This window comes from Pelodiscus sinensis, chromosome 5 (genome assembly GCF_049634645.1).
Source record: "Pelodiscus sinensis isolate JC-2024 chromosome 5, ASM4963464v1, whole genome shotgun sequence".
Taxonomy (NCBI): Eukaryota; Metazoa; Chordata; order Testudines; family Trionychidae; genus Pelodiscus; species Pelodiscus sinensis.
In genome coordinates this window covers 73,003,573-73,029,482 of record NC_134715.1, presented here as the reverse complement: position 1 = coordinate 73,029,482, position 25,910 = coordinate 73,003,573, and the positions used below count along the sequence as shown (strand labels likewise).

The 25,910-nt window shown below is 40.2% G+C and overlaps 1 protein-coding gene and 1 long non-coding RNA gene across 3 annotated transcripts in view; both read right to left on the bottom strand.

Moving 5' to 3' along the window:
• Nucleotides 1-25,910, bottom strand: part of TENM3 (teneurin transmembrane protein 3) — a 2,294,790-nt gene that overhangs the window by 1,951,597 nt on the left and 317,283 nt on the right. The gene's annotated exons all lie outside the window — the stretch shown is intronic.
• Nucleotides 18,301-24,828, bottom strand: LOC142829452 (uncharacterized). The gene is made up of 4 exons (XR_012903868.1): nt 24,581-24,828; nt 20,060-20,291; nt 19,196-19,608; nt 18,301-18,818 (listed from the first exon to the last, which is right to left on the bottom strand). It is a non-coding gene; the product is annotated as an uncharacterized LOC142829452 (long non-coding RNA).

Sequence of the window (25,910 nt, the reverse complement as noted above, 5' to 3'; positions counted from 1 at the left end):
TTGCCCAATGTTAGCTGACACAATATCTGTCAAAAATAGGGGCATGTTAATTTGAAAGAGGTGTTAATTTGAAAAAGCCACTAGCAATCCTGAGCACAGGATCAATTTCAGTGACAAGATTGGTGTAGGAGCTGTTACATCCAAACGGCATGCGCTGCACTCAGGATTTGTAGTGATGTTGGATGGCTCTGGGAATGCACTTCAAAGTTTCTGAATTATGTTATTCCTTGTTTTTATCTTCTTTTCTGGTGTTATCAAGAAGTTGGTGATGGCTCAGCATCTGATTGGGGGTAACTCCAAGGTATCATCCAAGAAAAACAGACCACAAAAGTCAATTTTCAGTGGCACTTTGACCCATGGTTGTTCAAATGGAAGGCAGTGACAAGTGTTTCTGAAGCATTGGGATTCTGTCAGAAGCTCTGAAATATACGTCAAGTATCTGGAGATCATTGATCATGATCTTTATTGTGGCCTTCAGAGAGGACACTTACATAACTAATGCGATATCAGAATAAATGAATTTACAGGATGATGTGACTCAATGTCTCTGGTATAGAAATTGAATAGTTCAGGCACTAAAACATATTATTCCACTGTAGCTTTTGTGGCATGCTATTTGTTTTTTGCGGTTCCTTGTATTTTTTAATAAGAGTACAAATATTCAGATATATGTTCCCAGAGATTTTTTTTAATTAGATAAGCTCTAAATATAGTTTTAGATCATGGGTTCCCAAACTAGGGTGTGTGAAGAAATTCCAGGGGGGAGGGGTGCAAGGCAACCCAGCCCTCCCATCAATTCCCCCCCCCCCCCTCCGCCAAGTTGTGCTGCTATTTTTGTTTTTTGGCCCCCGTCAGGTTTTTTTTTGCTCAACAAGTTTTGTTGAGATAGGAGGGCATGAGTGTTTCTCAACAATCAAAAAGGGGGCATGATGCTGAAAAGTTTGAGAACCACTGTTTTAGATGGTTCATTTTTTTTCCATGAGTGTATGTCAGATTATTTAAATGATTCATTGAGAAATATTACATTTATGGAACTATATGCCATTTTATGATTCCCTCTGTAACAGTTGTGCTTCCTATATTTGTGGGTAATGCTTAGTACACTATGGTTGCTACAAATAAACAAAATTAAACAACAAATAATTTTATATAAATATAGTATCATTCTACCAAATAGAAATGAATATAGAAACCAGAGACTAGAATCTAGTTTTAGACTGTCAGAACAAAGGTATATCTACACAGCAAAGTTATTTCAAAATAACAGCCTTTATTTCGAAATAACTTTCCTAACATCTACACAGCCAAACTGCTATTTTGAAATAAATTCAAAATAGCGGAGTGCTTATTTCAAATTTGGTAAACCTCATTCTACGAGGAATAACGCCAAATTCGACATAGCTATTTCGAAATAAGTGCTGTGTAGACTCTTATTTCAAAATAGGGGGCCTCCAGCCTTCCCAGGGAGCCCTGGTGGCCACTTCAGCCTCAATCAAGAACACTCCACTCCCTCTCCACTCCCTGGAGTCTTAAAGGGGTAGACTCTGGTCACAGTGCCCATGTCAGCTCCAAGCCTGCCAGCCCAGAGCCAGCAGTCACTGCCCCTGACCTAGTGGCCCCAAAACATGAGCCAGCAAGTCACTGGCAGCCAGCCCTCTACCACTCCCCAGGAGCAATCTGCCAGCTCCCAGGAGCCTGCCAGGGCCCAGAGAAGGCAGGCTCCTTCCTGGTCCAGGGTAGAGAGAATGGACCTTATTCAGGTTTGGGGGGGATGCCCCCAACATCCATGATCTCCGCACTAGATGGAGGAACGCAGCCGTCTATGGCAGGATAGCTACCAGCCAGGCCACCAAAGGCCACATGCAAACCCAGGAGCAGGTTCACATGAAAATCAAGTTGGTCTGGTGAGACCCCCACCTCTGAGCCCAGAGCTTCCCCTCCCCCTTCTTCCCCATGCTTCCCCTTCCAGCTCCCTCCTTCCAGGTTTCCCCCTCCCTTCTCCCACCCTCTCTTCTCCCCTCTACTGCCTCCTTTCCCCAGACTCACCAAAATTTCATTTCCTCCCTCCCAGTTTTGTTAAATAAAGAAAGTTTGTGTTCATGAAAATATGTGTATTTTATTTGACACCAGGAAGAGGGGTTAGGGAGGGGTAAGTGGAAGGACTTGAGGGAGGAATGAGGCACAAGCTCCCAGTGGGGCAGACCAGGGTGGCTCTTATTGCTCCTCAGGATGGAAGCACTCCCACAGGGTCTCCTGGATACTGACAGCCCCCCGATGGACCTCCCAGATCTCAGCCTGCAGGAAGTGCAGCCAGGATCACAGCAATGTGTCCAAGAGAAGCACCAGAGTGCCCGGGGCAGCTTTGGCTCCACGTTGCAGAGTGCTGTGGTGTCCTGAATGAGGATAACCAGAGCACGCAGAAACAAAATGCTTTGCTGTCTCTCATTGAGGTAGACAAGCAAGCAGGGAAATCTGAGAACTGGCTGTCTGGGGTGCGGGTACCTTTAAGCACAGACATCAGGCTGCCTCAGGCAGCAGCCCCACACAGTAAGTCCTGACCTGGTGCCCTGCTGGAACTGGTTCTGACCGGCCTTAAATGTGAGTCAGAGTCCGCTCAGTGTGGACGCACTATTTCAAAATAGCAAAATGCTATTTCAAAATGCATTTTGTGTGTAGACAAGTTATTTCAAAATAACACTGTAATGTAGACATAGCCCAACTTATTTAAAAACAACAACAATAAAAAATGGACAATGTTATTGCAGGGCTGAAGAAGGAGCAAAGGGTATTTTGTTTAGCTACACAACAATGTGTGCTAGGAATCCAAGGCCTCAATCCTGAAAATGCTTTTGATTATTATATTTAAGCATTTAAATATTCATATATGAACATTTTAGTTAAGTGCATGTTTAAATGTTTAATATGTATGTGACTTGTATAGAATTTTAAACTTTTGGAGAGAGAATAAATATTGTACAATAAATATCTCCAAGGAGATGCAAAGGGGAATCTGCCTACCACTGTCCAGAATAGAAGTTCTCTATTTAAATGGCCCAAGCATCCTGACTCTGGGCTCTGCACCTACTTTCCCACTCCACCTCAGATTATAGTGCATTTTGGTGGAGGGAAGTGGGTCTTACATAGTTCCACTGACTTGTGCCTATGTTTAACTTGCTGGGAATGGTGAAACCCCACTAGGCAATGCCTATGCTCAATTGATATAGAGCATATTAAGGCCTCTACATCAGTGGGCAAGGCCTTCGTTCCTCATCAAACACGGTTGAAATCAATGAAATTCCACCAGAGATTAAATTACATTCTACCCACCCTCCTCTATAAGTGCAGCTCAAGTACTCAAGAGAACAAAACCCATCACCATTAAGAAAGAAAAGTAAACTACAGCTCAGAAAACCCTTCTTGCATTTAGCCATAAAGGGGAGCTGTTGGGCAACACCTGGGGACGAGAGTAAAGTATACACTTTTTAATCATGACTCCTATGCAGCTTAGACCAGTGACCTGCCCTTGTGACACAGAAATCCGTATCAGGCAGCCTGCATAGCAGTGTAAACCAATGCTATGGTTGGATATTTATTTGGTTGGATTTTATTGGTTGGATATTTATTTTCCCCACAAAACAGATCAGTCAAAAATTAGAATTTGCAGTTTGCTTTGGTTGCAGTATGTTTAACACAAGCACTTATAAAATGTAAGGATACACATTGCATTGTTATTGCTTGTTTTAAAATATTTTTAAAGTCCCACCTGTGGTAATGGTTTCTATTATTAAAATTCCAAAATTTTCAAGTAAAGTAAAAAACTGATTCTAAAAGAACACCATTGTAAGTGTACACCTCATATACAAGCTGTTTCTACTTCTAACATGGTTTTCAGTCTCCTTAAAGAGCTGTGCTCAGTCCATTTCCTTGTACTGTAACTGAATCCCTCCATCTCAATGACTACGTTTCTAACATGAACATTAGGATTTGCTGCTAGAGAAAAAGGATATCAATAGCTTGTAAAATGTTTAAGCATAACAAATGAGATGGTAATTGATACACTGCATGATCTTGCTAACATCTAAATATTTGGTATCTAGTTTAAACATGCTTTTATTTTTTTCTCTGATGTTAACTATTTCAAAGACATTTTTGCCCCTTTCCAGTAGATATCATAAACATTAATATCAAATATATCAGATTAAAAGTAGCAAGTACAATTGGTGGGAAGACATATGTCCAGAGTTGCCTGATAAGGTCAGAATTATATGGCTCCTGTTATTTATGATTATCAGCTGGTAGCATCCAGGTATTTCTTAATGAAACTCTTTGCTACTGGCAACATTTTTCAATCTGCCAAAATAAGCAAGTGAAAGTCAAATGAAATATAAATGTACCTGAATCTAGAATCTAGAACAAGACACCACAACAGAAAAGCTAGCAAACATTCCTTTAACTATGGAGAGCTGGAGTCTGGTGTTAATTCTGTTTACAGAAGAAATACTTTCCTTTTCCAAAATGATAAACAGTTTTTTCTAAAAAAGGTGCATCAGAACTAGTGCAGAATGTCAATTCACAACAACAAAAATTGACATTAATAATTTTTCTGTTCATGAATTGCATGAAATATTTAATATTCATAAATGCACTTGTTATTCAAAGTCAGTTGGTGAACAGTTTATGTTAACCCTTTTCAACTTTTGTACTGCTGTCAAATCATTTGCTGTCAGCCAATGGTTGAATATTTGCTATTTGTCCAATCAAATAGTCTCTTCACTCACATGATAATTTTTCTGATCTTTAACTAGATGGCTAATAACCCCCAAAGGCCCATATTAAGCATAATATTCAAGGACATTGTTAACTTTAAGTTCTTTTTGAAACAAGAACTTTCAAAAAATAATTATCTGAAAAGGACAATTAAAGGATGTTTAAAATTGGGCAGACTTTTGGGTTGTGATGAAAAGGCAGTATAATTAAATCTCCACCTTTTTTTACTCTTGGCATAACTTATAAACAAACAGATATGATGAGTGCACTGCCTCTTCAGATCAAGGCTGAAACATGTTGGAGGGACAGACAGATTAAAACACATATTAAAATTGAGGGTTTTCAAACCTACCTCTAATAGATCCAGTACTCAGTACTGTCAGACAGATGACACTAGAGTAAATGGTCCATGAGTCTGATTCAATAAGTCAGTTTCTATCTTCCTTCACATTAGGAAGCCCAAATAGTCTGATTAACCAGGGAAACTTGAATAGTTTTTCATAAATATATATCTGATAACATAGGTAATATTTTCAAGTACTGGACTGAACTAAAGATCTTTAATACTTCACACCAAGTGTCCAGAAAGAATGTACTTAATATTTAAAATCGCTCATTGTCTGTTAGCTTTTTTCACTGTTAACATTTAAAGCATTTATTTTAAATATTTAAGATTTAATATTACTTACTGTCTTGAAATGCAGCTACTCTACTGCTAAAATACAAAGTGTTTATCATGTTTAAATTCCTGAGGAGCTCCTATTCTTGGGAAAGAGATATATTATTGCACTGTTTCAAAAGAAGCTTCTCTGAGCCTGAAGTAAATTTCTTTTCAATCACTGACTTTTGATCTCATGGTAAATAAGGGAGAAATCTGTAAAAATGTGTTAGTATAGTGAAATTACTGCTATCACAATTGAAAGATAAATATAAAATGTTAGCACATTCTTGTATTTACTAGATTTTAATTAAACTTCATTCTGAATCACCACCTTTGGCCACTTATTCCTATTAGCCACATCCCCTGAGCCTCCAGGAAAAGTGGAAGTGTCTTGCATGTTTTTGCCTTATGAGTGTGGAATATTAGGCAATTTTATGAGATACTTCAGTTTGAAGTTTCTATCTTTCATCATATGTCTTCCAATTCACTGCATATTTTATACCTGTAAATCATTCACTTCATTTCTTCTTCAATGAACAGATTTCAACTTCAGTTATTTTCAGAATTTCAGTTTTGCACACCAGAGAATGGGAAGCATGGAGAAGAGCAGAAGAGATCAAAGGGTTTTTGTTATGTTTTTTCAACTCCACATAACCAGAGATATGTTATTTTCTACTAATCATTGGTTGGCTTTCTATAAGGACCTTCACAACAAATCTATCTGTGAAAAGGTAAAAAGGATGACTAGTATCTGTACTGAGGGTAGGATATCACCTTTTCAAAGGCAAAAACAAAACATATGCAAGATTCTCACCCCCTATGCGGTTCTGCCTATCCTGTCTCTTCCCCTGGGACCATACCTCTTTCCTTTCTCTTCCCATGAGGACACATCTGCTACTCCTCCTTCTCTGACTCCAAGGCCTTCTCCTACCCAAGGACTGCCCCTAACCAGAAGCCAGAGCGAGCCACTGTGAGAGGCCCCCAGGGAGCCTGGGTTGCTGTGAGGGACACTCCCCAGGACATCTGGAGGGTCTAGGGCTCTCTACAATGTCCCATACTCCTTTGTGGCTCTTACTATTGCCCAGCTTTGGGCTTCTAACCTTGGGGGAAGGCGGTAGGAGCAGGAGCAGAGGGTGGGACCTCATGTCATGAGGGACTACAGCCCAACTGGGAAGAGCCTGGTGCTGCTCATAAGCCTTATGTAAGCGGGGGAATGGTCCCGCTATTGTGGGGAACTTTCCTGGCTTCTATACACCCCGGTGAAATGAACCAGCGAAAGGATCTGAGTCCCCGCTCCCACTTCCTTTACCCCACGGCTCCCTGATCCTGAGGTCTCCCCCTCCACTCTCCGGAGTAGCAGAGCCCTTGAAACCCCAACAAGGCAGGGCCCAGGTTTCCTGGGGCTTAATCCCTGACCTTGTAGTCACTAGGGGCAGGAGTTAGGGTGTCCCCACTCCGAGGTGCTCTCTTTACACTGCAGGCCTTCTTGGCCCAGTGATCACTTCATAAGGTTCAAAGCAAATACAATTTATTAAACAACAACTGATTAAAGAGAAAAGAATAAGACAAAATGAGAATGGTTAAATGAGAACACACAGCCCGGCTCTGTAGCACAGGGACATCAAAACAGCAGCCTGCAGAGTATAAGGACAGTCCACACTCTCTTTCTTAGAGGCCCTGGATATGCTGCAGGGGGGCTACAGGCTGGACACTCTAGCTCTGGTAGTGACCACACAGTCTGAAGCTCGAAGTGGCCAGACCCCTCTCCCAGTCCAGAGCCTTTCCCCACACTTTGCTGGTCCCAGGTGCTCACCACATCCAGCTGCAGGCTGTGCTGCTTGGCCAGTTCCAGCTCCTTGTGTTGCTTCTCTGTTCCTTTTGGCTCTGAGCACTGCCAGTCTGCTGCTCAACACAGGGTCTGCGCTCTTAAACTGTGTGTGTCAAGCTCAGCTGCTGCAAAAACTGCCCCTCAGCACACAGCTTGCTTTGCTAGGGCTGTCTCTCAGCTCCCTGTTTTTGCAGGACTTCTTCACACAGCTTGTACTCCTATTTCAGCTCTCTGTCTTTGCAGGACCTCTTCTGAACACAGCTTGTCTGTTCAGAGAGAGAGCCAGAACAATCCCAGCTCACAGGGAGGACGGGGCCTGGCCTCTCCCCTTCCTCACTGGCCTGTCCAACCTGTCAATCAGGCTGAGCCGGAGTGTTGGCTGCTTTCCATTGTCTCTGGGGTCAGTCAGTCTCATGAACTCTTCCCCTTCAGATACTGTGAGCTGGCAAACCAAAAACTCCCACAGAGTTTTAGTAAGGGGTAACAGTCCCCTTACACTTAGTAAGGCACAGGGTGGTGCAACAAAGAATTTGGGACAAATGCTGTTCCAAACTCATTCTGCCTTGGATCAGGCCTTGAACTTTTCATTTTGGGACTGTCTCACCAAATTTGGGATTCATGGCCAACCTAACTGGGGGCCACAAGGTCTGATCTGATTTTAGAATCATATGCCCTTTGGCAACATGAAAACTTTGGTGCTCCAATATCCCAGTAGTTATTTTGCTGGTAGGGAAAAGGTCAGGAAAAGGGAAACAGCTGATATGAGAAACTAGCATGATGTTTTGCATATTCCTGGCTTTTCACAACCTGCCCTGTAATTTAAAATTCTATTGTGCTGTTGTGATACACTTGAAACCTGTTCAGTCATTTTAAAAGTATGGATAAAAACAGTTTGTAAGTTGAATACACAGCTCAGCTTTGTTTCAGTGCATAAACAGCCCATTACTAATCACTACTTTAATACAAATGTATAGAACCAGATAATCAGCTAGTATATATTACTGTAGCATCATTGACTCCAGTAAGGTATATTGATTATACCAGCTCATACATAAGGAGTTAGCATAGATTCTGAACATTTCCTCAGATTTCTGCTTTCAGGCTATCAGGCACCTAGACAAAAACCTGCCATTATTTTTGTGGGAATAGTAACAAATATTCCAGAGTATGCAGATTCTATACAGACAAGTAACCAAGACTACTATTCAGAACTGTCCAAAAAGATTATATAATATTGGGTCACATTTCTCATTTTGCTACAAAAATCATAAAGATAGTAGTGCTATTGTTAATCTTAAAAATTATACACCATAGATTGAATCATTCTGATTAGAAACTATATCAGATACAGACATTTTGTGGCAGGCCACCTAGCCCACTGGGAGAAAGTTCTGTCTTTTTTCTTTCTTCTCTCACTCTCTCTCTCTCTCTCTCTCTCTCTCTCTCTCTCTCTCTTCAGCTTTGGGAATGTCTCCTTGAAGCAGCCCACTGCTTGATGGAGGATATGATGCCACTGGGGTGAGATGGTGGCTTGCTCCTTCCAGATTGTGATTTGCACATCAGCTTTCTTAATATGCTTTCAGTGTATCTGTGTAGCTTTTCTCTGTTTACAATGGGATCTCTGACCATGGATGAGCTTAGAGTAGACAACTCGTTTTGGGAGGCAAAAGTCTGGTATCCACACAATGTCCAGCCCAGCAAAGTTAGTGCCTGAGGATGATTACTGCTGACACTGGCTTCAATGAGGATACTTGCAATAGTGCAGAAATCTTGCCACTTGACACAGAGGATCTTTCAGAAGCATCAATCATGGGTGGTACTGCTTCAGACTCTTGCACTACTGTCCATCGGTCACCTAGGTTTTGTATCAATAAAGGACTGTAGGAACAATTGTCTTGCAGATCTGGATCTTGCTGTTCTGCCAGAGGACATGAAAACGCACTGGAACAATTTCCCAAAGGAAGAACTTTCACAGTCAATTTTTGTGATTTGAGATAATAGACAACTGAGGCAGCAAAAGTGCTCAGCAGTCTCCAAACTCTGACCTCAATGGTGATTTGTGGTGGGTCATGTGGAAGGCCAGAAGCAGACTGATAGAGCACTTCAGTTTTTCACTGTCCAGTAAAAGTCTGCCGCTTTTGGTAAGGTTATGTGAGGAAATCCAATACGTACAGAAGGTCATTCTCAGTGTGCATGAGGATGACAGTCATAAGCAAACTGAAAATCAGTAATTGATGTCCTGAAGACTTTGGACTTTGATTGTTAATGTCAAAGATTAAAGAGCAGTCCATCCATTCTGTATTGGATGTCAACTTCCTTGGGGTGTTGATAGATGGAAAACAGAGTTGAGGCAATAATGCATCCTTACTTCACCCCAGTTTTGATGATGAAAAGTTCTATCTCAAGCCCATTAGAGAAAACCATGGCAGTCATCTGATCATGAAAAAGTCTTAGGTCCTGAATAAATTTAACAGGACAGTCAAATCTGGCCAGCACCATTCACAGGGCTTCATGATAGATACATTCAAAGTTCTTTGTCAAATTGATGAAGGCCACGTATAGGTCCTGGTTCTGCTCCCAAAACTTTTCCTGGATTTGTAAGCTAACAAAGATCATGTTAATTGTTCCAATGGATGGTATAAAACTGCATTGAGATTCTAGGACTATTTCCTCAGCAAGTGGAAGTAATCAGTTTAAGAGGATATGAGTAAGAATTTTCCCTGCTAATGATGACAAGGCAATGCCTCAATAATTTACACAATCCAGCTTGTCTCCTTCCTTATAGACCGTAACAGTGTCTGCATTTCACAAGTCTTCTGGGGCTTTCTCCATATACAAGGTATAAAGATATGAAGTTTGTGAAACTTGTTTACCAGTTCTTCATCTTCAAACTTGTAGACATAATCTGGCCCTGATGCCTTATTGTTCTCTGTTTTCTTAATAGCTTGTGTTATTTCTTCAAGAGCAGGGATGTGTCCTCAGGATTCACCATGAATGTGCCTCCGCAGACAGGGCAGTTGCCCTGTGGCCCAATGTATCAAAAAGACTCCTCATTTTTTGTAGTAACATTAGTTCGAACCAAGGGGTTTAATTCGAACTAATGCGTCCCGGAGCGCACTTCCTGGTTTGAATCAGCTGTTGAGTGGAATAACGCATGGGCGAGATTATGCTAATGAAGTGCAGGATATTTAAATCCCTGCTTCATTAGCAATTTCGGTCGGCTACATTTGCATTCCTAGCTCGAACTAGGGAGCAAGTATAGATGTACCCTGACTGTTTTTACATTTGGGATATACAGTAAAACTCCGGTGGTAAGGCATCCAGTGGTCTGGTACGCCTGATGGTCCGGCACCAACTGCAACCCAGAAGTGCTCCGGCAGCTGCTTCAACTTGTTAGAGTAATTGATTAACGGCGGCTGGATCCACAGCCGACACGCAGTTAATGTAACTTTCCTCTCTACTGCCGGGGGGGGGGGGGCAGGGGAAGGTAGTGGTTGGTGGAAGAGAGGGGGAGGGGGAGCAGGAGGGGGACAGGGTGTGCCAAAGCAGCCACATTCAGGACGTTAGCCGCATTCTGGTCAGTTACAGTCACTCCGGCTGGATTCACAGCCGACACGCAGTAACTGTAACTGACCAGAACGTCCTGAATGCAGCTGCCTGCCTGACACCACCTCTCCTCTTCCACCGCTCGCAGGCTCTGCCTCCCTGCAGCAGGAGGGAGGGTTTGGCACACCTCCGCCTCCTCCCCCGCTTCCCCTCCGACGAGACCCGCCCCTGCCAGAGTACCTCCTGATAGTCCGGCATTTCTGATAATCCGGCACCACCTGGGTCCCAAGGGTGCCGGATTATCAGAAGTCTACTGTACATTTAAATTGGGCATCTATTATGGTGTCTTTGAAAAGTTTCCATGCAGCTTGCAGAGATTTTACTTGTCACTGTACCTTTTAATTTCTATTTAACTAACCTCCTCATTTTTGTGTAGTTCCTCAGTAGCCATACTGTTGGGCTACTGAGGTGTTTTTCTCCCCACATGCTTTAAAATATTTACACAAGGTCTACAGTTATATCAAGACAATTTTGTGATATGTATTTGGGTTAATAGGTCTAATCTAAAGAATAATACACTCAAGTTCTTATACACCATGAAATACATTATAAAAAGACTCTCTGGCACTCTTTTTTGTAATAAACATGATAAAATTCTTGGCTCTCATGAAAATAATACAGGAGAAATAGACAGTACATTTGATTTCAGATTACCAGAGTATGAAATATTATTGAGTTAAAAGATTTGTGAGTGCTCCTTTTCTTCCTTGTCTAAATTCTTCATTTTGTCATATAGTTTTTTTAAAGACACATTTAAATCCACTAACATTATCCTGGGACTGGAACTGTGACACTGAAATCATGGATAAGTCACTTTAGTGTTCTGTATCTCAGTGTATCTCTTGTAAAATTGTGATAATAAATAATTACTAACCTTGTATAAAAGTAAAAGACAATATTCCCTCACAAAAAGAAAGTTTTGCATACAGCCTAGTTCTTGGGTTGGGTGAGAAATAGCCAATGTAGCAATGAGCCAACAGCTAGCTATGATGCATGTGTGTGTGGGGGGGGGTGGGTGTGTGTGTGTGTACTATAACAAAATAACAACCTGTAAGAAAAAGTATTTGATAAATAAGACAAGTCACAAGATAAAAGATCACTTCTGCATGCATCACCTGAGAAGGAATTTTCCATATAAGAACCTAAATAGTACAAGAATAAAGATGGGAAGATTAGGTGCTGGCATCAGTTCAGGACAATTAAGTTTGCATGAGTGCCTTAATATTCTACTTCCATGAGTTGTCATGTTCTTTAATCTTTTTCAAGTTTATCTATATTCTGATTGTCGTGTTTTTTATAATACTTGTGTTCTGGCCACACTCTGAATCCATCACCATGGATCAAGAGTCCCCTTTGGAGTTCATGGCTGATATCTGCTCAAAAAATGAGGAGTAATGTTAATTTGAACCAAGGGGTCTGGTTTGAACTAACACGTCCCGGTGAGCACTTTCACTTTAAAAACAGCTGTTGATTAGGTAATGCGCCGGTGAGATCATGCTAATGAAGCATGAGATATTTAAATCCCCACTTCATTGACTATTTTGAATGCCTACATTTGCATCCCTAGTTCGAACTAGGGTGCAAGTGTAACATACCCTGAGGGATTTCCTCCAACATATAACACATAGAGTAGATTTTATACTGACATCTCCAGAATTATCAGTTCAGGGCTTCTAAAGTACTTCTCAGATGACTCTGGGAATGCATTCACTGGCTTATAGGCTGTAATCTAGAAAGAAAGAAAGCAGATAGTATTCCAATGCAATTCAAATTTAGTGATGCTAAATGGCATGTGCTGGTCTCACAGGATTTCACTGTCAATTGATCAAACTCTTCTGGGAGCAGCCATTCTGGTGAAATTTTGGTTAAATCTGATATAGAACTGGAAAACTGGAGTGAAACTTTGTCCCTGCTGAAATCAATGAGCATTTTAGCTCCGACTTCAAAAGGGGCCAGGAGTTTCACCTCAATTCCCTTCTATTTTATGTATTAAACACAGGAACAGAAAAATTGTACCTAAAATCCAAAATGAATTACCTATGTGACATTAGATACTTTATTAAAGGATTTTACAAATTCCATGAAGGTTTATACTGCAAGTTCAAACACTTTCTCAAGAATATTCTCAGAAATATAAAAAGTCAAAGGCTACAACACGACAGCTGATTTTTGAGTATAGGTCATGTTGGGAGGAAAACCAAAACCAGGATTGTTGTATTGTTACCACCACTATAATATACAAGAATAAAGGAGCCATCTGTCTGGCCAGCATGAACAGATATCAGAATGTTTTAAACACTGGTTTAAAACTTGGCAGTTCTATTCAAAGAAATGGAAAAGATTCAAATTCCATGTTATTACTATTCATAAAAAAAGGCTTTTGTGATTATGTGGGATTTAATTTTTCTCTGATAGATGAAAAGTGTTAACTAACAAAATCCACATTAAAGCTCATATAGGTACAATCCTTCCTCAGTCTCTAGTTTTCTTGGAATATTAATCTTTTTGTTAACACCTTTCACCCTGCAATTCATATACATCTGTTGGTTTGGCTTTGTACTGATGCTTATATTACTCTGTGAACCAGAGAAAGCTTTATTTGTATCTGTAGTGGATATTAATCTCTGTGCAAGCATTTTAAGCTCTCACACATTCTGTTTCATTCTTTATGTATGTTTTTTTCCATTGTGAATGTTTCAAATCATTACAGCAGGATAAAATTATATTATGTACAATATAAATTTCCTGCATATTTTCAAATGTTTTATATTTCATTTTTTGCAATCATACCCTGTTTTCCTACCTGTTCCTCAACTTCTGAGTCCATTTGAAATCAACTAATTAGTTATAGCTATAATGCAGGGAGGAACATAGTGGGTGTAACATGTGGCCTTTCTTCACCTGACAGACGGCACTTCCCTAGTGAGCCCTTTAACACCAGATCAACTACCTTCAAGGAGGCTTCCAAGTAGTGACACTGCCTCCTTCATAGACTAGATGCCTTCTGGGCAGTTAGTTAAATAGCCTTCCTTCCTATCTGTAGTTGTGAGCAGCCCTGATTTCCCCCCTGCTGCTACTATTGGTATTATTTTTTTACTACCTATGAAAAATTATAGCAAAGCAAATGAAATTTCTCCCTTTGAGAAAATGACACAAAATGGCTTCTATTCTTTAGTCTACTGAAGGTTAATAGATTTTAAGACCAGAAGGGACCATTGTTTTCATCTCTTCTGATCTCTTGCATAATACAGGCCATAGGTATTACTGAAAAATAATCCTTAGAAACTATCCTACAGCATGAATATTTCAGATAATAAGAGAAACAAAAGAACCAATACCAGCTGAATTACATGACCAATCATAAAGATCAACCCAACTCAGTTTCAAAAACTATAAATTACATCCAAACAGCAAAACCACTTACAACAAATGTAATAACTCTGAAATTTCATGGAATTGTTCTGATATTAAAACATTTAGGCTACGTCTAAAATGGCCCCATAAAACGGAATAGTCATGCAAAGCAGGTAAGTCAGAATAGGGAAATCCGCGGGGGATTTAAATATTATTAATCATATTAATAATGCCATTTTCTCTCCCTTCACATATTTCTTAGAGGAAAATATAAACATCCATATTAATTATTGCATGAAAGAATCATTTTTATGAAAAGGTTTGCAAAAAGCTTTTTTTAATCTGTCAAATATGTAAAGCTTGTAATTTTTCAACTAGGTTTAGAAATTAGTAACTTCTTTTTCATTAAAATATAAATACCCTAGAAAATAAACCACACTTTAAGATAAAACCATTCTCAATTACTTCATTGAAAAAAGGTCTATTAAATAAGTCCATAAACACAAAAGATATTAATTAAACACAAAAAGGTATTAATGTTATTATTACTGTAGTCGGCAAGATTAAGTCTCAGGTCTGACACTGGGCTCTCAAAGAACGAAGGACGCTACACAGGTATCTATCAAACACAAGTAGTTTATTTCTTGACAGCTAACAGCTGTGCCCCATAAATGGAAGAACAATATAACAAAGAAGCGGCATATCTTTTGTTCCTTCCTGCAAGCCTGGGACCATGGGTAGGCTGCGGATGAAGTGGGAGGTTGTCTCAGCTTCTGAGGTGCCAGTACCCAAAGCCCATTGGTGAAGTCTGATTTGCTAGGCTCTGAGGCAGCCTTAAATACAGTTTTCCTGCCTTGTTTGGCAATTTGGAAATTTCCAGAGTTTATTCATTAGTGCTGATGTAGGGCTTAGCTGTTAGTTATCGATCTGGTTCTGATCTGGATCTTCTTGTTCTTTGGCCCTGTTTACGTGATCAGTACGTTACGGTAAACAGAATTGCTTATGAGTTCTTGCCATTTACCATTATCTTATACTTGTTCTTGCTATACTGGCAACAATGCTTATCTTAAGTGGCATATGTTTCCAAAGACTTGCTTCTGGCTCATCATATATAGGGAAAAGGGAAAGGAGGGAAAGAATGCAGGCCTCACCACCCCAAACTAGCATGTACAAAGTTCTTCTGCAATTGACCACTACAATTTCTCACAATGTTAACCAATGAGGTAGTCTTTGGTATAATACACTGACTAACAAATGTGAAAAATCTTAGTTATAAAAAAAATAAATAATAGAGAAAACACTTCATTTTACCAAGCTGTTCACTTTCACTAAGAATTTCTAATGAGCATAGAAAGCATATCACAATATCAGAGACCATAAAAAATATATAGAGTATGATAAGATAAGCAATATCAGATGTGTATGGACCATCAGGACCCAGACTTCTGACCTCAAGTTTCTCTCTTGAGGTTGACAAAGGTCAACTGCATCCCCAACAATTTGCAGTTACAACATGTTTATTTATAGTGGTTAATTGGTTCCTGGTTCATGACACTGCCTTATATTTTGTAAGTGACATTTGTAATGGAAGAGAAGCTCATTTTGCAATCAATGACTAAACCATAGTAGAGTGGATATAAATTGTTTGATTCTTGCTCTAGGCAAAATTAATTGCCCAATATATAAAAAAATCACTTGTATCAAGTCAATTTAATCAATTTTGAGTGCCATTTCTCAAAAATGAAGGCATTCTATTATTAAAGGAACAGGAAGAAACCATCCCGATCTGCAGTAAGAAAAGAAAATATGGTCGGTTACCAAATTGTCTTACCGGGGAAATCATGGTGAGATTAAACACAAAAAGGAAGCTTATAAGAAGTGGAAACTTGGACAGATGACTAGGGAGGAGTATAAATATATTGCTTGAGAACGCAGGGAAGTTATCAGGAAGGCAAAAGAGCAATTGGAATTGCAGCTAGCAAGGGATGTGAAAACTCATGGAGCTCGGGAGAGATCCTGGATAATTAGAAAAAGGCAAATGTAGTGCCCAGCTTTAAAAAAAGGAAGAAGGATAATCCAGGGAACTACAGACCACTCAGCCTTACCTCAGTCCTCAGAAAAATCATGGTGGGGATCCTCAAGGGATCCATTTGGAAGCACTTGGAAGAGGGGAAAGTGATCAGGAATAGTCAACATGGATTCATGAAGGGCAAGTCATGCCTGACCAATCTGATTAGCTTCTATGATGAGGTAACTGGTTCTGTCAACATGGGGAAGTCAGTTGATGTGATATACCTTGACTTTAGCAAATCTTTTGATATGGCCTACCACAATATTGTTGCCAGCAAATTCAGGAAGTCTGGATTGGATAAATGGACTGTAAGGTAGATAGAAATCTGGCTAGATTGTCAGGCCTAATGATTAGTGATCAACAGCTCGATGTCAGGTTGGCGGTCAGTTTCAAGTGGAGTGACCCAAGGATTGGTTTCAGGGACAGTTTTGTTCAACATCTTTATGAATGACCTGAATGAGGGGATGGATTGCACCCTTAGCAAGTATGCAAATCACACTAAGATAGGGGGAGAGGTAGATAAAATGGAGGGCAGGGATAGGGTTGAGAGTGTCCTAGGAAGATTAGAGGATTGGGTCAAAAGAAATTAAACAAGGACAAGTGCAGTGTCCTGCACTTGGCATGGAAGAATCCCAAGCACTGTTACAGGATGGGGACTGACTGGCTAAGTAGCAGTTCAGCCAAAAAGAAAGTGGGGATTGCAGTAGATGAAAAGCTGGATATGAGTCAACAGTGTGCCCTTGTAGCCAAGAAGGCAAATGGAATATTAGGTTGCATTAGGAGGACCACTGTGAGCAGATCTAGAGAAGTGATTATTCCCCTTTATTCAGTACTGGTGAGGCCACATCTGGAGTATTGTGTCCAGTTCTGGGCCCCCCAGTATAGAAAGGATATGGATGCATTGGAGAGGGTTCAGTGGAGGGCAACCAAAATTATTACGGGGCTGGTACACATGACCTTTGAGGAGAGGCGGAGAGATTTGGGTTTATTTAGTCTGCAGAAGAGAAGAGTGAGGGGGGATTTGATAGGAGCCTTCAACTTCCTGAAGGGATGTTTCACAGAGGATGGAGAGAGGCTGTTCTCAGTAGTGATGGATGGGAGACCAAGGAGCAATGGTCTCAAGTTACAGTGTGGGTAGGTCTAGGTTGGATATTAGGAAGAACTATTTCTCGAGGAGGGTGGTGAAGTACTGGAATGGGTTATCTAGGGAGGTGGTGGAATCTCCATCCACAGAGTTTTTTTAAGTTTCAAAGCCCTGGCTGGGATGATTTAGTTGGGATTGGTCCTGCTTGGGGCAGGGAGCTGGACTCGATAACCTCCTGAGGTCTCTTCAAGCTCTATGATTCAGATTTTATATTTATGTAGTACCTTTCTTCCATGCACCTCAAAACTCTCTAAAGATATTTATTATAGTTCACAAAACTCCTGGATATATATATATAAGCATTATAGCCAGGTGGCAGGTGGGTTAAGACACAGATATTCATATCACAAAGAAAGACAGGGAAGGTCTGGATATAGGATCCAGGAGACCTGATTCCTTGTCCTGTAATCTAACTACTTCTTCTTTGTTCTGTTGTTTTTCGTTATCAGAAGAGATTTCACACTGGTAGCTGATATTTATTGACTAAGCATGAATGCATGTTACCTATATCTTAGTATTTGTGTTATCATTTCACAGAAAGAACCACTGAAGAGTAAAAAGATAAACAAGTCTGCATAGATTATTTGAATAATTTCACATTCAATGCATATTTTATAACTACTGCACTGTTTTGTGAGATCCCTGAGAGGTACCTTGTATGACCTCACAGACAACAGAACGTTAATATGGTAATATTCTTTTTCTATATGAATGGTTAATAGAAGTCACTGTAAGATCTATTATGTTATTTATGAACTCAGATATATTAAAATATATGGCTAGCAAATGAAGCATTCACTAACAGTAGCATGAAAAGACCTATGAATGTAATTAATGGCACTAAACCTTGACTCACCTCAAATAGTAGAGCTTGGGAAAGGGTGATTTCCACAGATTAAGGGAAGGAGACTTTCCTGGCCATCCCTCTGCTCTGATGCTTTCTAAGAGCTTCTGCAGACCAGTGGTATCATTAGGGATGACAAGAGACTTTTCTGGACTCTGGGCTCCAGAAGGGGGCAGGGCCTGAGGAGGAAGGGGTGGGGCTGGAAGCTAGCCTCCCCCTAGCCAGGCCTTCAGCTGCACTAGAACCACAGAGTACTCACTGCTGGGAGCTGTAGGGGTGAGTTGAAATGCCCAGAACTCCAGCCATTGTTGCTGTTGAGGTAACATTGATGGCTAGGAGACCCTGTCTCCTTTAAATAGCTAAGCCCCTGTGCAACTGCCTCCTCCCTCTCCTTGTTGGCAGCTTTTGAGTATCTTCTTCATCTAATTTCTAGAAATTACCTGCATTTCTCTTCCATAAAATGGAAAGCACAGCATGAATGTAGTATTTAGTACAGCTGTCAGAAGGGAGCCCATAGAGATCACAGCTCTTGAAAGAGAGGTTCTGCCATGAAAGAAGAAGAAATTCAGAATAGAATGGATGCTCCCACATCCACAAGCTATCATGGATGCTTCCACATCCACAAGCTATCATATTTTTTCTCCAAGAATGTCACTACAAGGATGTAACATTTTATAATACTGAAATTTATGCTCTTTATCTTCTTTTTTAAACCATGTAGGCTGAAATTTTGGTCCTACTAAAGGCTATGGAAGTTTTGGCAACAGACTTCAATTGTTTCAGGATTTTACCCATAATTGATAATTTCATCTATGGTACAATTATTTCATTTGGTAATTCTTTTCTTTCCATGTGGATTTGACAATGATAAGTAAAATAAGTTGAGAAAGAAGACAAGGACCCTTTACAACAAAACTTACACTGATTAATGAAGGCAAACACTTTCAGTCTTCCCAAAATCCCTCTGAGAACTTTCTCTTCTTTTGGTGGTGGTGGTGGAGGGGGGCAAATGAGGGAAGGAGACTGCATGGCCTTAAGTGGTTTCCCCTTCATTTACCAATAGCGGTGCCTAAATATTCTTACTGAATCCAGGCCATGAGACAATGCACATATAAAAAACTGGAATCCAGGAATGCTGCTGGATATTTTAAAAGTTCTTAAACAATTCTGCTAAGCCTCTATGTATATGAGGGGGCCTGGATGGGGATGAAGGTGCCATCAATAGTCCCCTGCAGCTGGGAAAGCCCATGTTGGCAATCCTGGTGATGATGGCATCCATGTCTCCAAGGTAGATGACCCTACACAGCAGGATGGTGTTGATGGTCCTGAGCACCTGCAGAAGGAGACAAAGAAACAGAGAATCACAGAGGTGCCCGGGCCCCTAGAAGTTCCTCCAATCCACCCTCCTGGTTCCCCTTCCCCCACCATTCATCAGGAGCACCCCACCCCCCCAATCACTCCAACCTCTGGCAGGGCTTTGTGAGGGTGGGACTGAAAAAACCTTCTGGGGAGGGGGCTTGTACCACTCCCACCCTCACACCCCCTTTCCCTAGGGAAGCCCATTCCTTCAGTCTACCCCCATCCTGGGACAATAGCCCAAGAATGCCATACCTGCATGACCAGGGCCCCAATGGTTGACCTCCCCATGCTGAGTTGGTTCCCCATGGATCCATAGCTATCTGGAATGGAGAGCTTCCAGAGGGCGATGGTGACATGCTTCTGGAGGGGGATGGTGAATCTCATATGAGTGTTCCATCACTTCAGGGCAGGGGCGAGCCACTCACCGAGCTCCATAAATGTGTCCTTCCTCATTCTGAAGTTCTGGAGCCATTGCTGGTCTCCCCACTGCTTCATTACAATCCAGTCCCACCAGTCTGTCCGGATGCCAGAGGTGGTGGTGCACGGTGTCTTGGGGAAGGCGGGCAGGATCCAGCTGCCTGAGCAATGCCCACAGAGATCGAGAAGGGTCTCCCAGAAGAGCTAGGGGTTGGCCTTCTGCAGAGCCTAGGAAGAAGGCTGCAGAAAGTGCTGCATGACTTAAAGCACAAACTACAGTAGCTGAAGACTGCCTGGAGGCAGCTCTGGCTCCATAGCAGGGAGTGCTGTGGTGTCCAGAATCTGGGCAACTAAAGCACACAGTGCAAATGCTTTGCTGTACCTCAGAGAGATAGGCAAGCAGGCAGAAGAACCTGAGAAATGGCTGTACAGAGGGAAAAGGGGGCCTTTAGGCACGCGTCTCAGATAGCCTCATGCAGCAGCCACACGATGTAACTACTGGCCTGATGCCCTGCCTGATCTGGTTCTGGGTGGCCTTAAATGCAATTCAGCATCCAGTCAGTGTGGACGCTCTATTTTGAAATAGCAAATCACTATTTCAATGCATATTTTGTGTGTAGATGCACTATTTCTAATAAGCTATTTTGGAAAATCTCTTCTGGAATCAATTATTCCAAAATAAATGTGCAGTGTAGATATACCCTAAGGGAGCCTTCCTTGCACTAATTTTAAGGCTTCCCTGGAGTGAGGTCACATTATTTTAAAATAGTTATTTTGGGAGTTATTATTTGAAAATAAGTTATTTCAAAATATGTTCTTAGTGTAGACATGCCCAGAATGAGAAAATTAAACAACCTATGTTATGAATTCAGAAAATTAGTCAAAGATTAAAAAAATTGGAGGAAAAAAATCTTATTTGTAAAATATTCAACACAATTATCTTTGGTGGTTTGCTTATACCAAATAATTTCAACCATAAATTGTATATGTGCTTCTTAAAATATGTATTACTGCTTGTACTTTTTCAACAGTAATGTTACATTAAAATGTTAAACAGAAGTGCCAGAGTTGTCATCTCCAGTGTACATGTTAAACTACATAATTTAACAATACTTTAACAGAGCTATCTTACTAAATAAACATGGATGTTTCACAAACCACTTTTAAATGGAAATACTCTATACTATCCCAGAAGACTGCAAAGATGTATGACCCAATTAGTAAACAAGAAGTGTGAAACCAGAAGAAAACCAGAAGTTTTCTAATGCTTGTAACCTGCTGCAGATTTCAAAGTCACTGTCAATAGATTCAACTGGTTGACTAGATGTGAGTGATGAGCCCTGGATCAGTACAATGCCATATACTTTACACAGAGGTTGCAATTACTGACTTGGAAAGTGCTGCAGCAACATTTCAGTATTAAGCCAATGCACTAAATGCTTCTATTTTGATCCATGTTATGCTTTCTAAAATAAAGATAGTTTAAGCTACTACTTTGTGGTGATAAATTGTGCATAAAAGGGAAATAAGGCAGCCAACCCGCAAAACACTGTTTTTATGTAACTTGATAATTGTTAAATAAAAAGATGAAAAATATCTTGGATGAAATAAACCACTAATTTTCTGTTTTACTTTAAGGTAGAGCACAACTAGTAGTGATGTATGAATGATATCACAATATTGTTTTATTTGATTAATAACTAAAACAAGAGAAGAAAAATCCAACATATATATTAACCTTTCAGACCAAAAACCTGACACATTTTGACTATCACTCAAAGTATTTTCTAAAAGCTCCTAGAAGCAACCCAGTAACTGTTAATAATTTTTAGCTTTTAAAGCAATGGGTTGCATCTAGAAAGCTCCTAGAAGCAACCCAGCAACTGTTAATAATTTTTAGCTTTTAAAGCAATGGGTGTGTAAATGTTAACTAGCAGCACAATTATTCTCGTAAGTTAGTTGCTTCCATTGGTGAGAAATAGGTCAAGAAAAAAAAAAGTAAAAAGATATATTTTCATTCTGTATCTATTCAAAATGTCAATACTCCTTTCATTTAAGTATGCCAAAGACCTTTACAAACATAAAATATTAGGATCAGAAGGATTAGATTTATGTAAGTAAATATCAATTTCACTATACACACACCAACAAAAAAAATCTATTATTAGTAATCAAAATTTATAGATACCAAAGTTAAAAAAAAGCTACTTGAGTTTTTTTAGAATTTTATTTATGAATAGTTACTGTGCATATTTTGACATGTGTTATTGATATCTTTTCTTTTAACAGTTATAAAGCTTTCACTTATTTAATCTGAAAAACTACTGTCATGAATTATTCTCCACTCTGCTCCACTTCCCTGCAACTATGAGAATTTAAACAAACAATATAAAAATATTTCCCCCAAAACTTATTGCCAGTAAATAAGAAAAGCTCACAACTACAGCTACTTGAAAAGTTTCAAATTTATAATTTTTTTGATAAAAAGAGGGCAACATTTGTGAGAATTTTTTTATCCTTTCTCAACAAGTCTACTCAAAAGACACTTTTGAAATGTTTAAAAGTCTCAGGCTATGTCTACACTGCAGGCTTCTTACACAAGAGATCTTTCACAAAAACTTCTTGTGCAGGAGAGCATCCACACTGCAAAAGCGAATCAAAAAACCGATGCGCTTTTTTGCAAGAGAGTGTCCAGACTGTATGGATGCTTTCTCAAAAGAAAGCACTGATTTCTATCCACAGAAAGGCCACCAGGGTACCTGTGCTTTTTCCTCTTTCCGTTTTTTGCCCAAAAAAGCTGTTGCCTGTCCACGCATACCTTTTTGTGAAAGAGCTCTTGAGTAAAAAGGAGTTATTCCTCATAGAAAGAGGTATACTTATACCACAAAAAGCCCTTTGTTCTGTTGATTCACTTTAAATTTAGTTGTGCAAAAAATGTACTTAAGGTGTGGACGCTCTGCAGGTTTTTGCACAAAAACCTTGAAGTGTAGATGTAGCCTCAGAGGGGTAGCTATGTTAGTTTGTAACTAAAAAAAATTAAAAAATAACAGTGGTCTTATAGTACCTTAGGGTATGTCTACACTACCCCACTAGTTCGAACTAGCGGGGTAATGTATGCATACCGAACTTACTAATGAAGCCCGGGATTTGAATTTCCCGGGATTCATTAGCATAAAGCCGGCGCCGCCATTTTTAAAAGCCGGCTAGTGTGAACCCCGTGCCGTGCAGCTACACGCGGCACGGGCTAGATAGTTCGAACTACGTAGCCATTCCGAACTATCTGTACTCCTGGCTACGTAGTTCGAACTATCTAGCCTGTGCCGCGTGTAGCCGCGCGGCACGGGGTTTGCACTAGCCGGCTTTTAAAAATGGCGGCGCCGGCTTTATGCTAATGAATCCCGGGAAATTCAAATCCCGGGCTTCATTAGCAAGTTCGGTATGCATACATTACCCCGCTAGTTCGAACTAGCGGGGTAGTGTAGACATACCCTTAGAGATTAACCACAATATATGTATAGTATCCTGAGCTTTCATGGGTTGCACCCATGAATATTCATGACGCTATTCATATATTTTGGTTAGTCTCTAGAGGTATGTCTACATTGCATTCATCTTCTGAGAGAGGAATGCAAATGCAGACAAGCGAAATTGCAAATGAAGCGCAGATTTGAATTTCCTGCACTTCATTTGCATAATCATGGACTGCCACTTTTCCGAAATAGCATCTTTCGAGAAAACAAACGTGGTGCCCGCAGGATTATTTTGAGATAAAACCCTTCCTTCGAAATAACCCTTACTCCTCAAAAAATGCCTAGGGGTATGTCTACACAGCAGATCTGAAGTCGAATGAAGGTATGCAACTTCCCCTACCTCAATTACGTAGCTTAATTCGAAATAGCGTAAGTCAGCTTTAGGTTCTGTCAACACAGCAGGAAGTCAAAGGAAAAACACTCTTCCTCTGACTTCCCTTACTCCTCATAAAATGAGGGTTACAGGAGTTGGAGTAAGAAGTCCTCCAGCTTGACATTATTTTGAAATAAAGACTTATAGTGTAGACACGTCTTTTTTATTTCAGAATAACATCAGTTAGCCCAAAATAATGCTGCTATGTAGACATACCCAAAGGTGCTATAGGACCACTGTTCTTTAACTATTGACATATGGAAGTCTTATGGTGGGAACCAATTCAACAGAAATGGAAATGCTTCACATTCAAGAAAAATGCTTTAACAGAGCACACTATCACTAAAAAGAGTTTAGGACAAGAAGTAAAGAAGACTGTTATATTCCATTTTCAAATGTAGTGGAGTTGCTTAGGCTGACATAATATTTGTACCTAAACTAGAACTTGGCCAAGTTCCAAAATTAAAGCTTCTACTTATTACAAAAAAATACAGGAAGTGAGATTTTTTTATCAATCAGTGCAGAACTTCAGCTGATGTGTGTTGTCATAGCTTTAGTGACTTATATGGGTCCTTTACAATTTAAACTTGCTTAGTTTCTGCCCCCAAAATTAGAATTAGTCTCACCTGAAAGGAAATATGTTCATCAGTATGGGGTCTCCTCGCATCATGATTTCAGTAACTCTGAGGGAAGAGTGCCACCTACTGAGATCCCAATTCTGCAAAGAAGTTTAAGTAAACATGTGCGTACATTTCATTGACTTTACTGCTTTGCTGCATCAGGGCTTGAATCATAATTCTGCTGTTTGCTATTCTTGAAATATTTCTCATCCAAGTAACAACCTTGCTGAATCCTGACAACATCACAGCAATAAGACTGCATAGCAAGTTGGAAGGGGCGGGGGGGAGGGGAGTTTCTGCTTTCCAAGGTTCCTTTTTTCAGGCAAAATTATTTTAAATAATCTCTGCATTTCACATGGGCCTGCCTTAATGATGTACAATAGCTTCAATTGCAGTCATTCTGCATACAGGTGCCAGATGCACTCTCTCTCTCTCTTTCTCTCTCTCTCTCTGGGTATATCTACACTGCCACCCTAGTTCGAACTAGGGTGGCTAATGTAGGCATTCGAAGTTGCAAATGAAGCCCGGGATTTAAATATCCCGGGTTTCATTTGCATCTTGCCAGGCGCCGCCATTTTTAAATCCCCATTAGTGCGGACTCCATGCCCGCGGCCACACGCGACACGGAGTAGGTAGTTTGAATTAGAATAGACATAGAATAATCCTCCATTTTTATTAATTTAATGCTGATGTTTCCCTCAATTCTACTTAAGATTAATGATAATAGGGCTCAACATTTGTATTCTGCTACCCTACACATCCCCGGAAGGCCACATATATAACAGAGAAGCCTATCTAAATTAGATGTGATTGCTCTATGACAATAATACCTCCACATTATCCATTTTAATGCTAGTCAGTTTGAAGTGAGAAGAAAGCTGCTCAGATACACTATTAATGGTTCATTATGAGAACCTGAACAGAAGAAAACACATATACATTTATTCTCTGACCTCCTGTGTTATCACTGTGGGAAGAGGTTGAACCATCTTATAGTGTTCATGGATGTTCCCACATCTCTGTGGCTGGATTAATTCCCCTGAGTACCCTGACCTTTAAGAGAACAGGATACACTTGGGAGGAAGAAGGAACTTTCTGCCACTCACTCCTTTCCACATACTACTAACAGAAAGCTTCCTATGGTCTGAGTTCTGCTTAGAGAGCTCTTCCATTACTTAAGTTTGAGAGATAAAAGTGATGGACAAATATGCCATTTCTCACTGTAGTTGAGAGAACCATTTTCCAGTCTATAGAACCTTTATATTCCTTTCCTTGCTGAATGACAGTCAAACTCAGGTGACTGAATAATGCAAAGCAGAAGTTAAGTCTTCCTGTA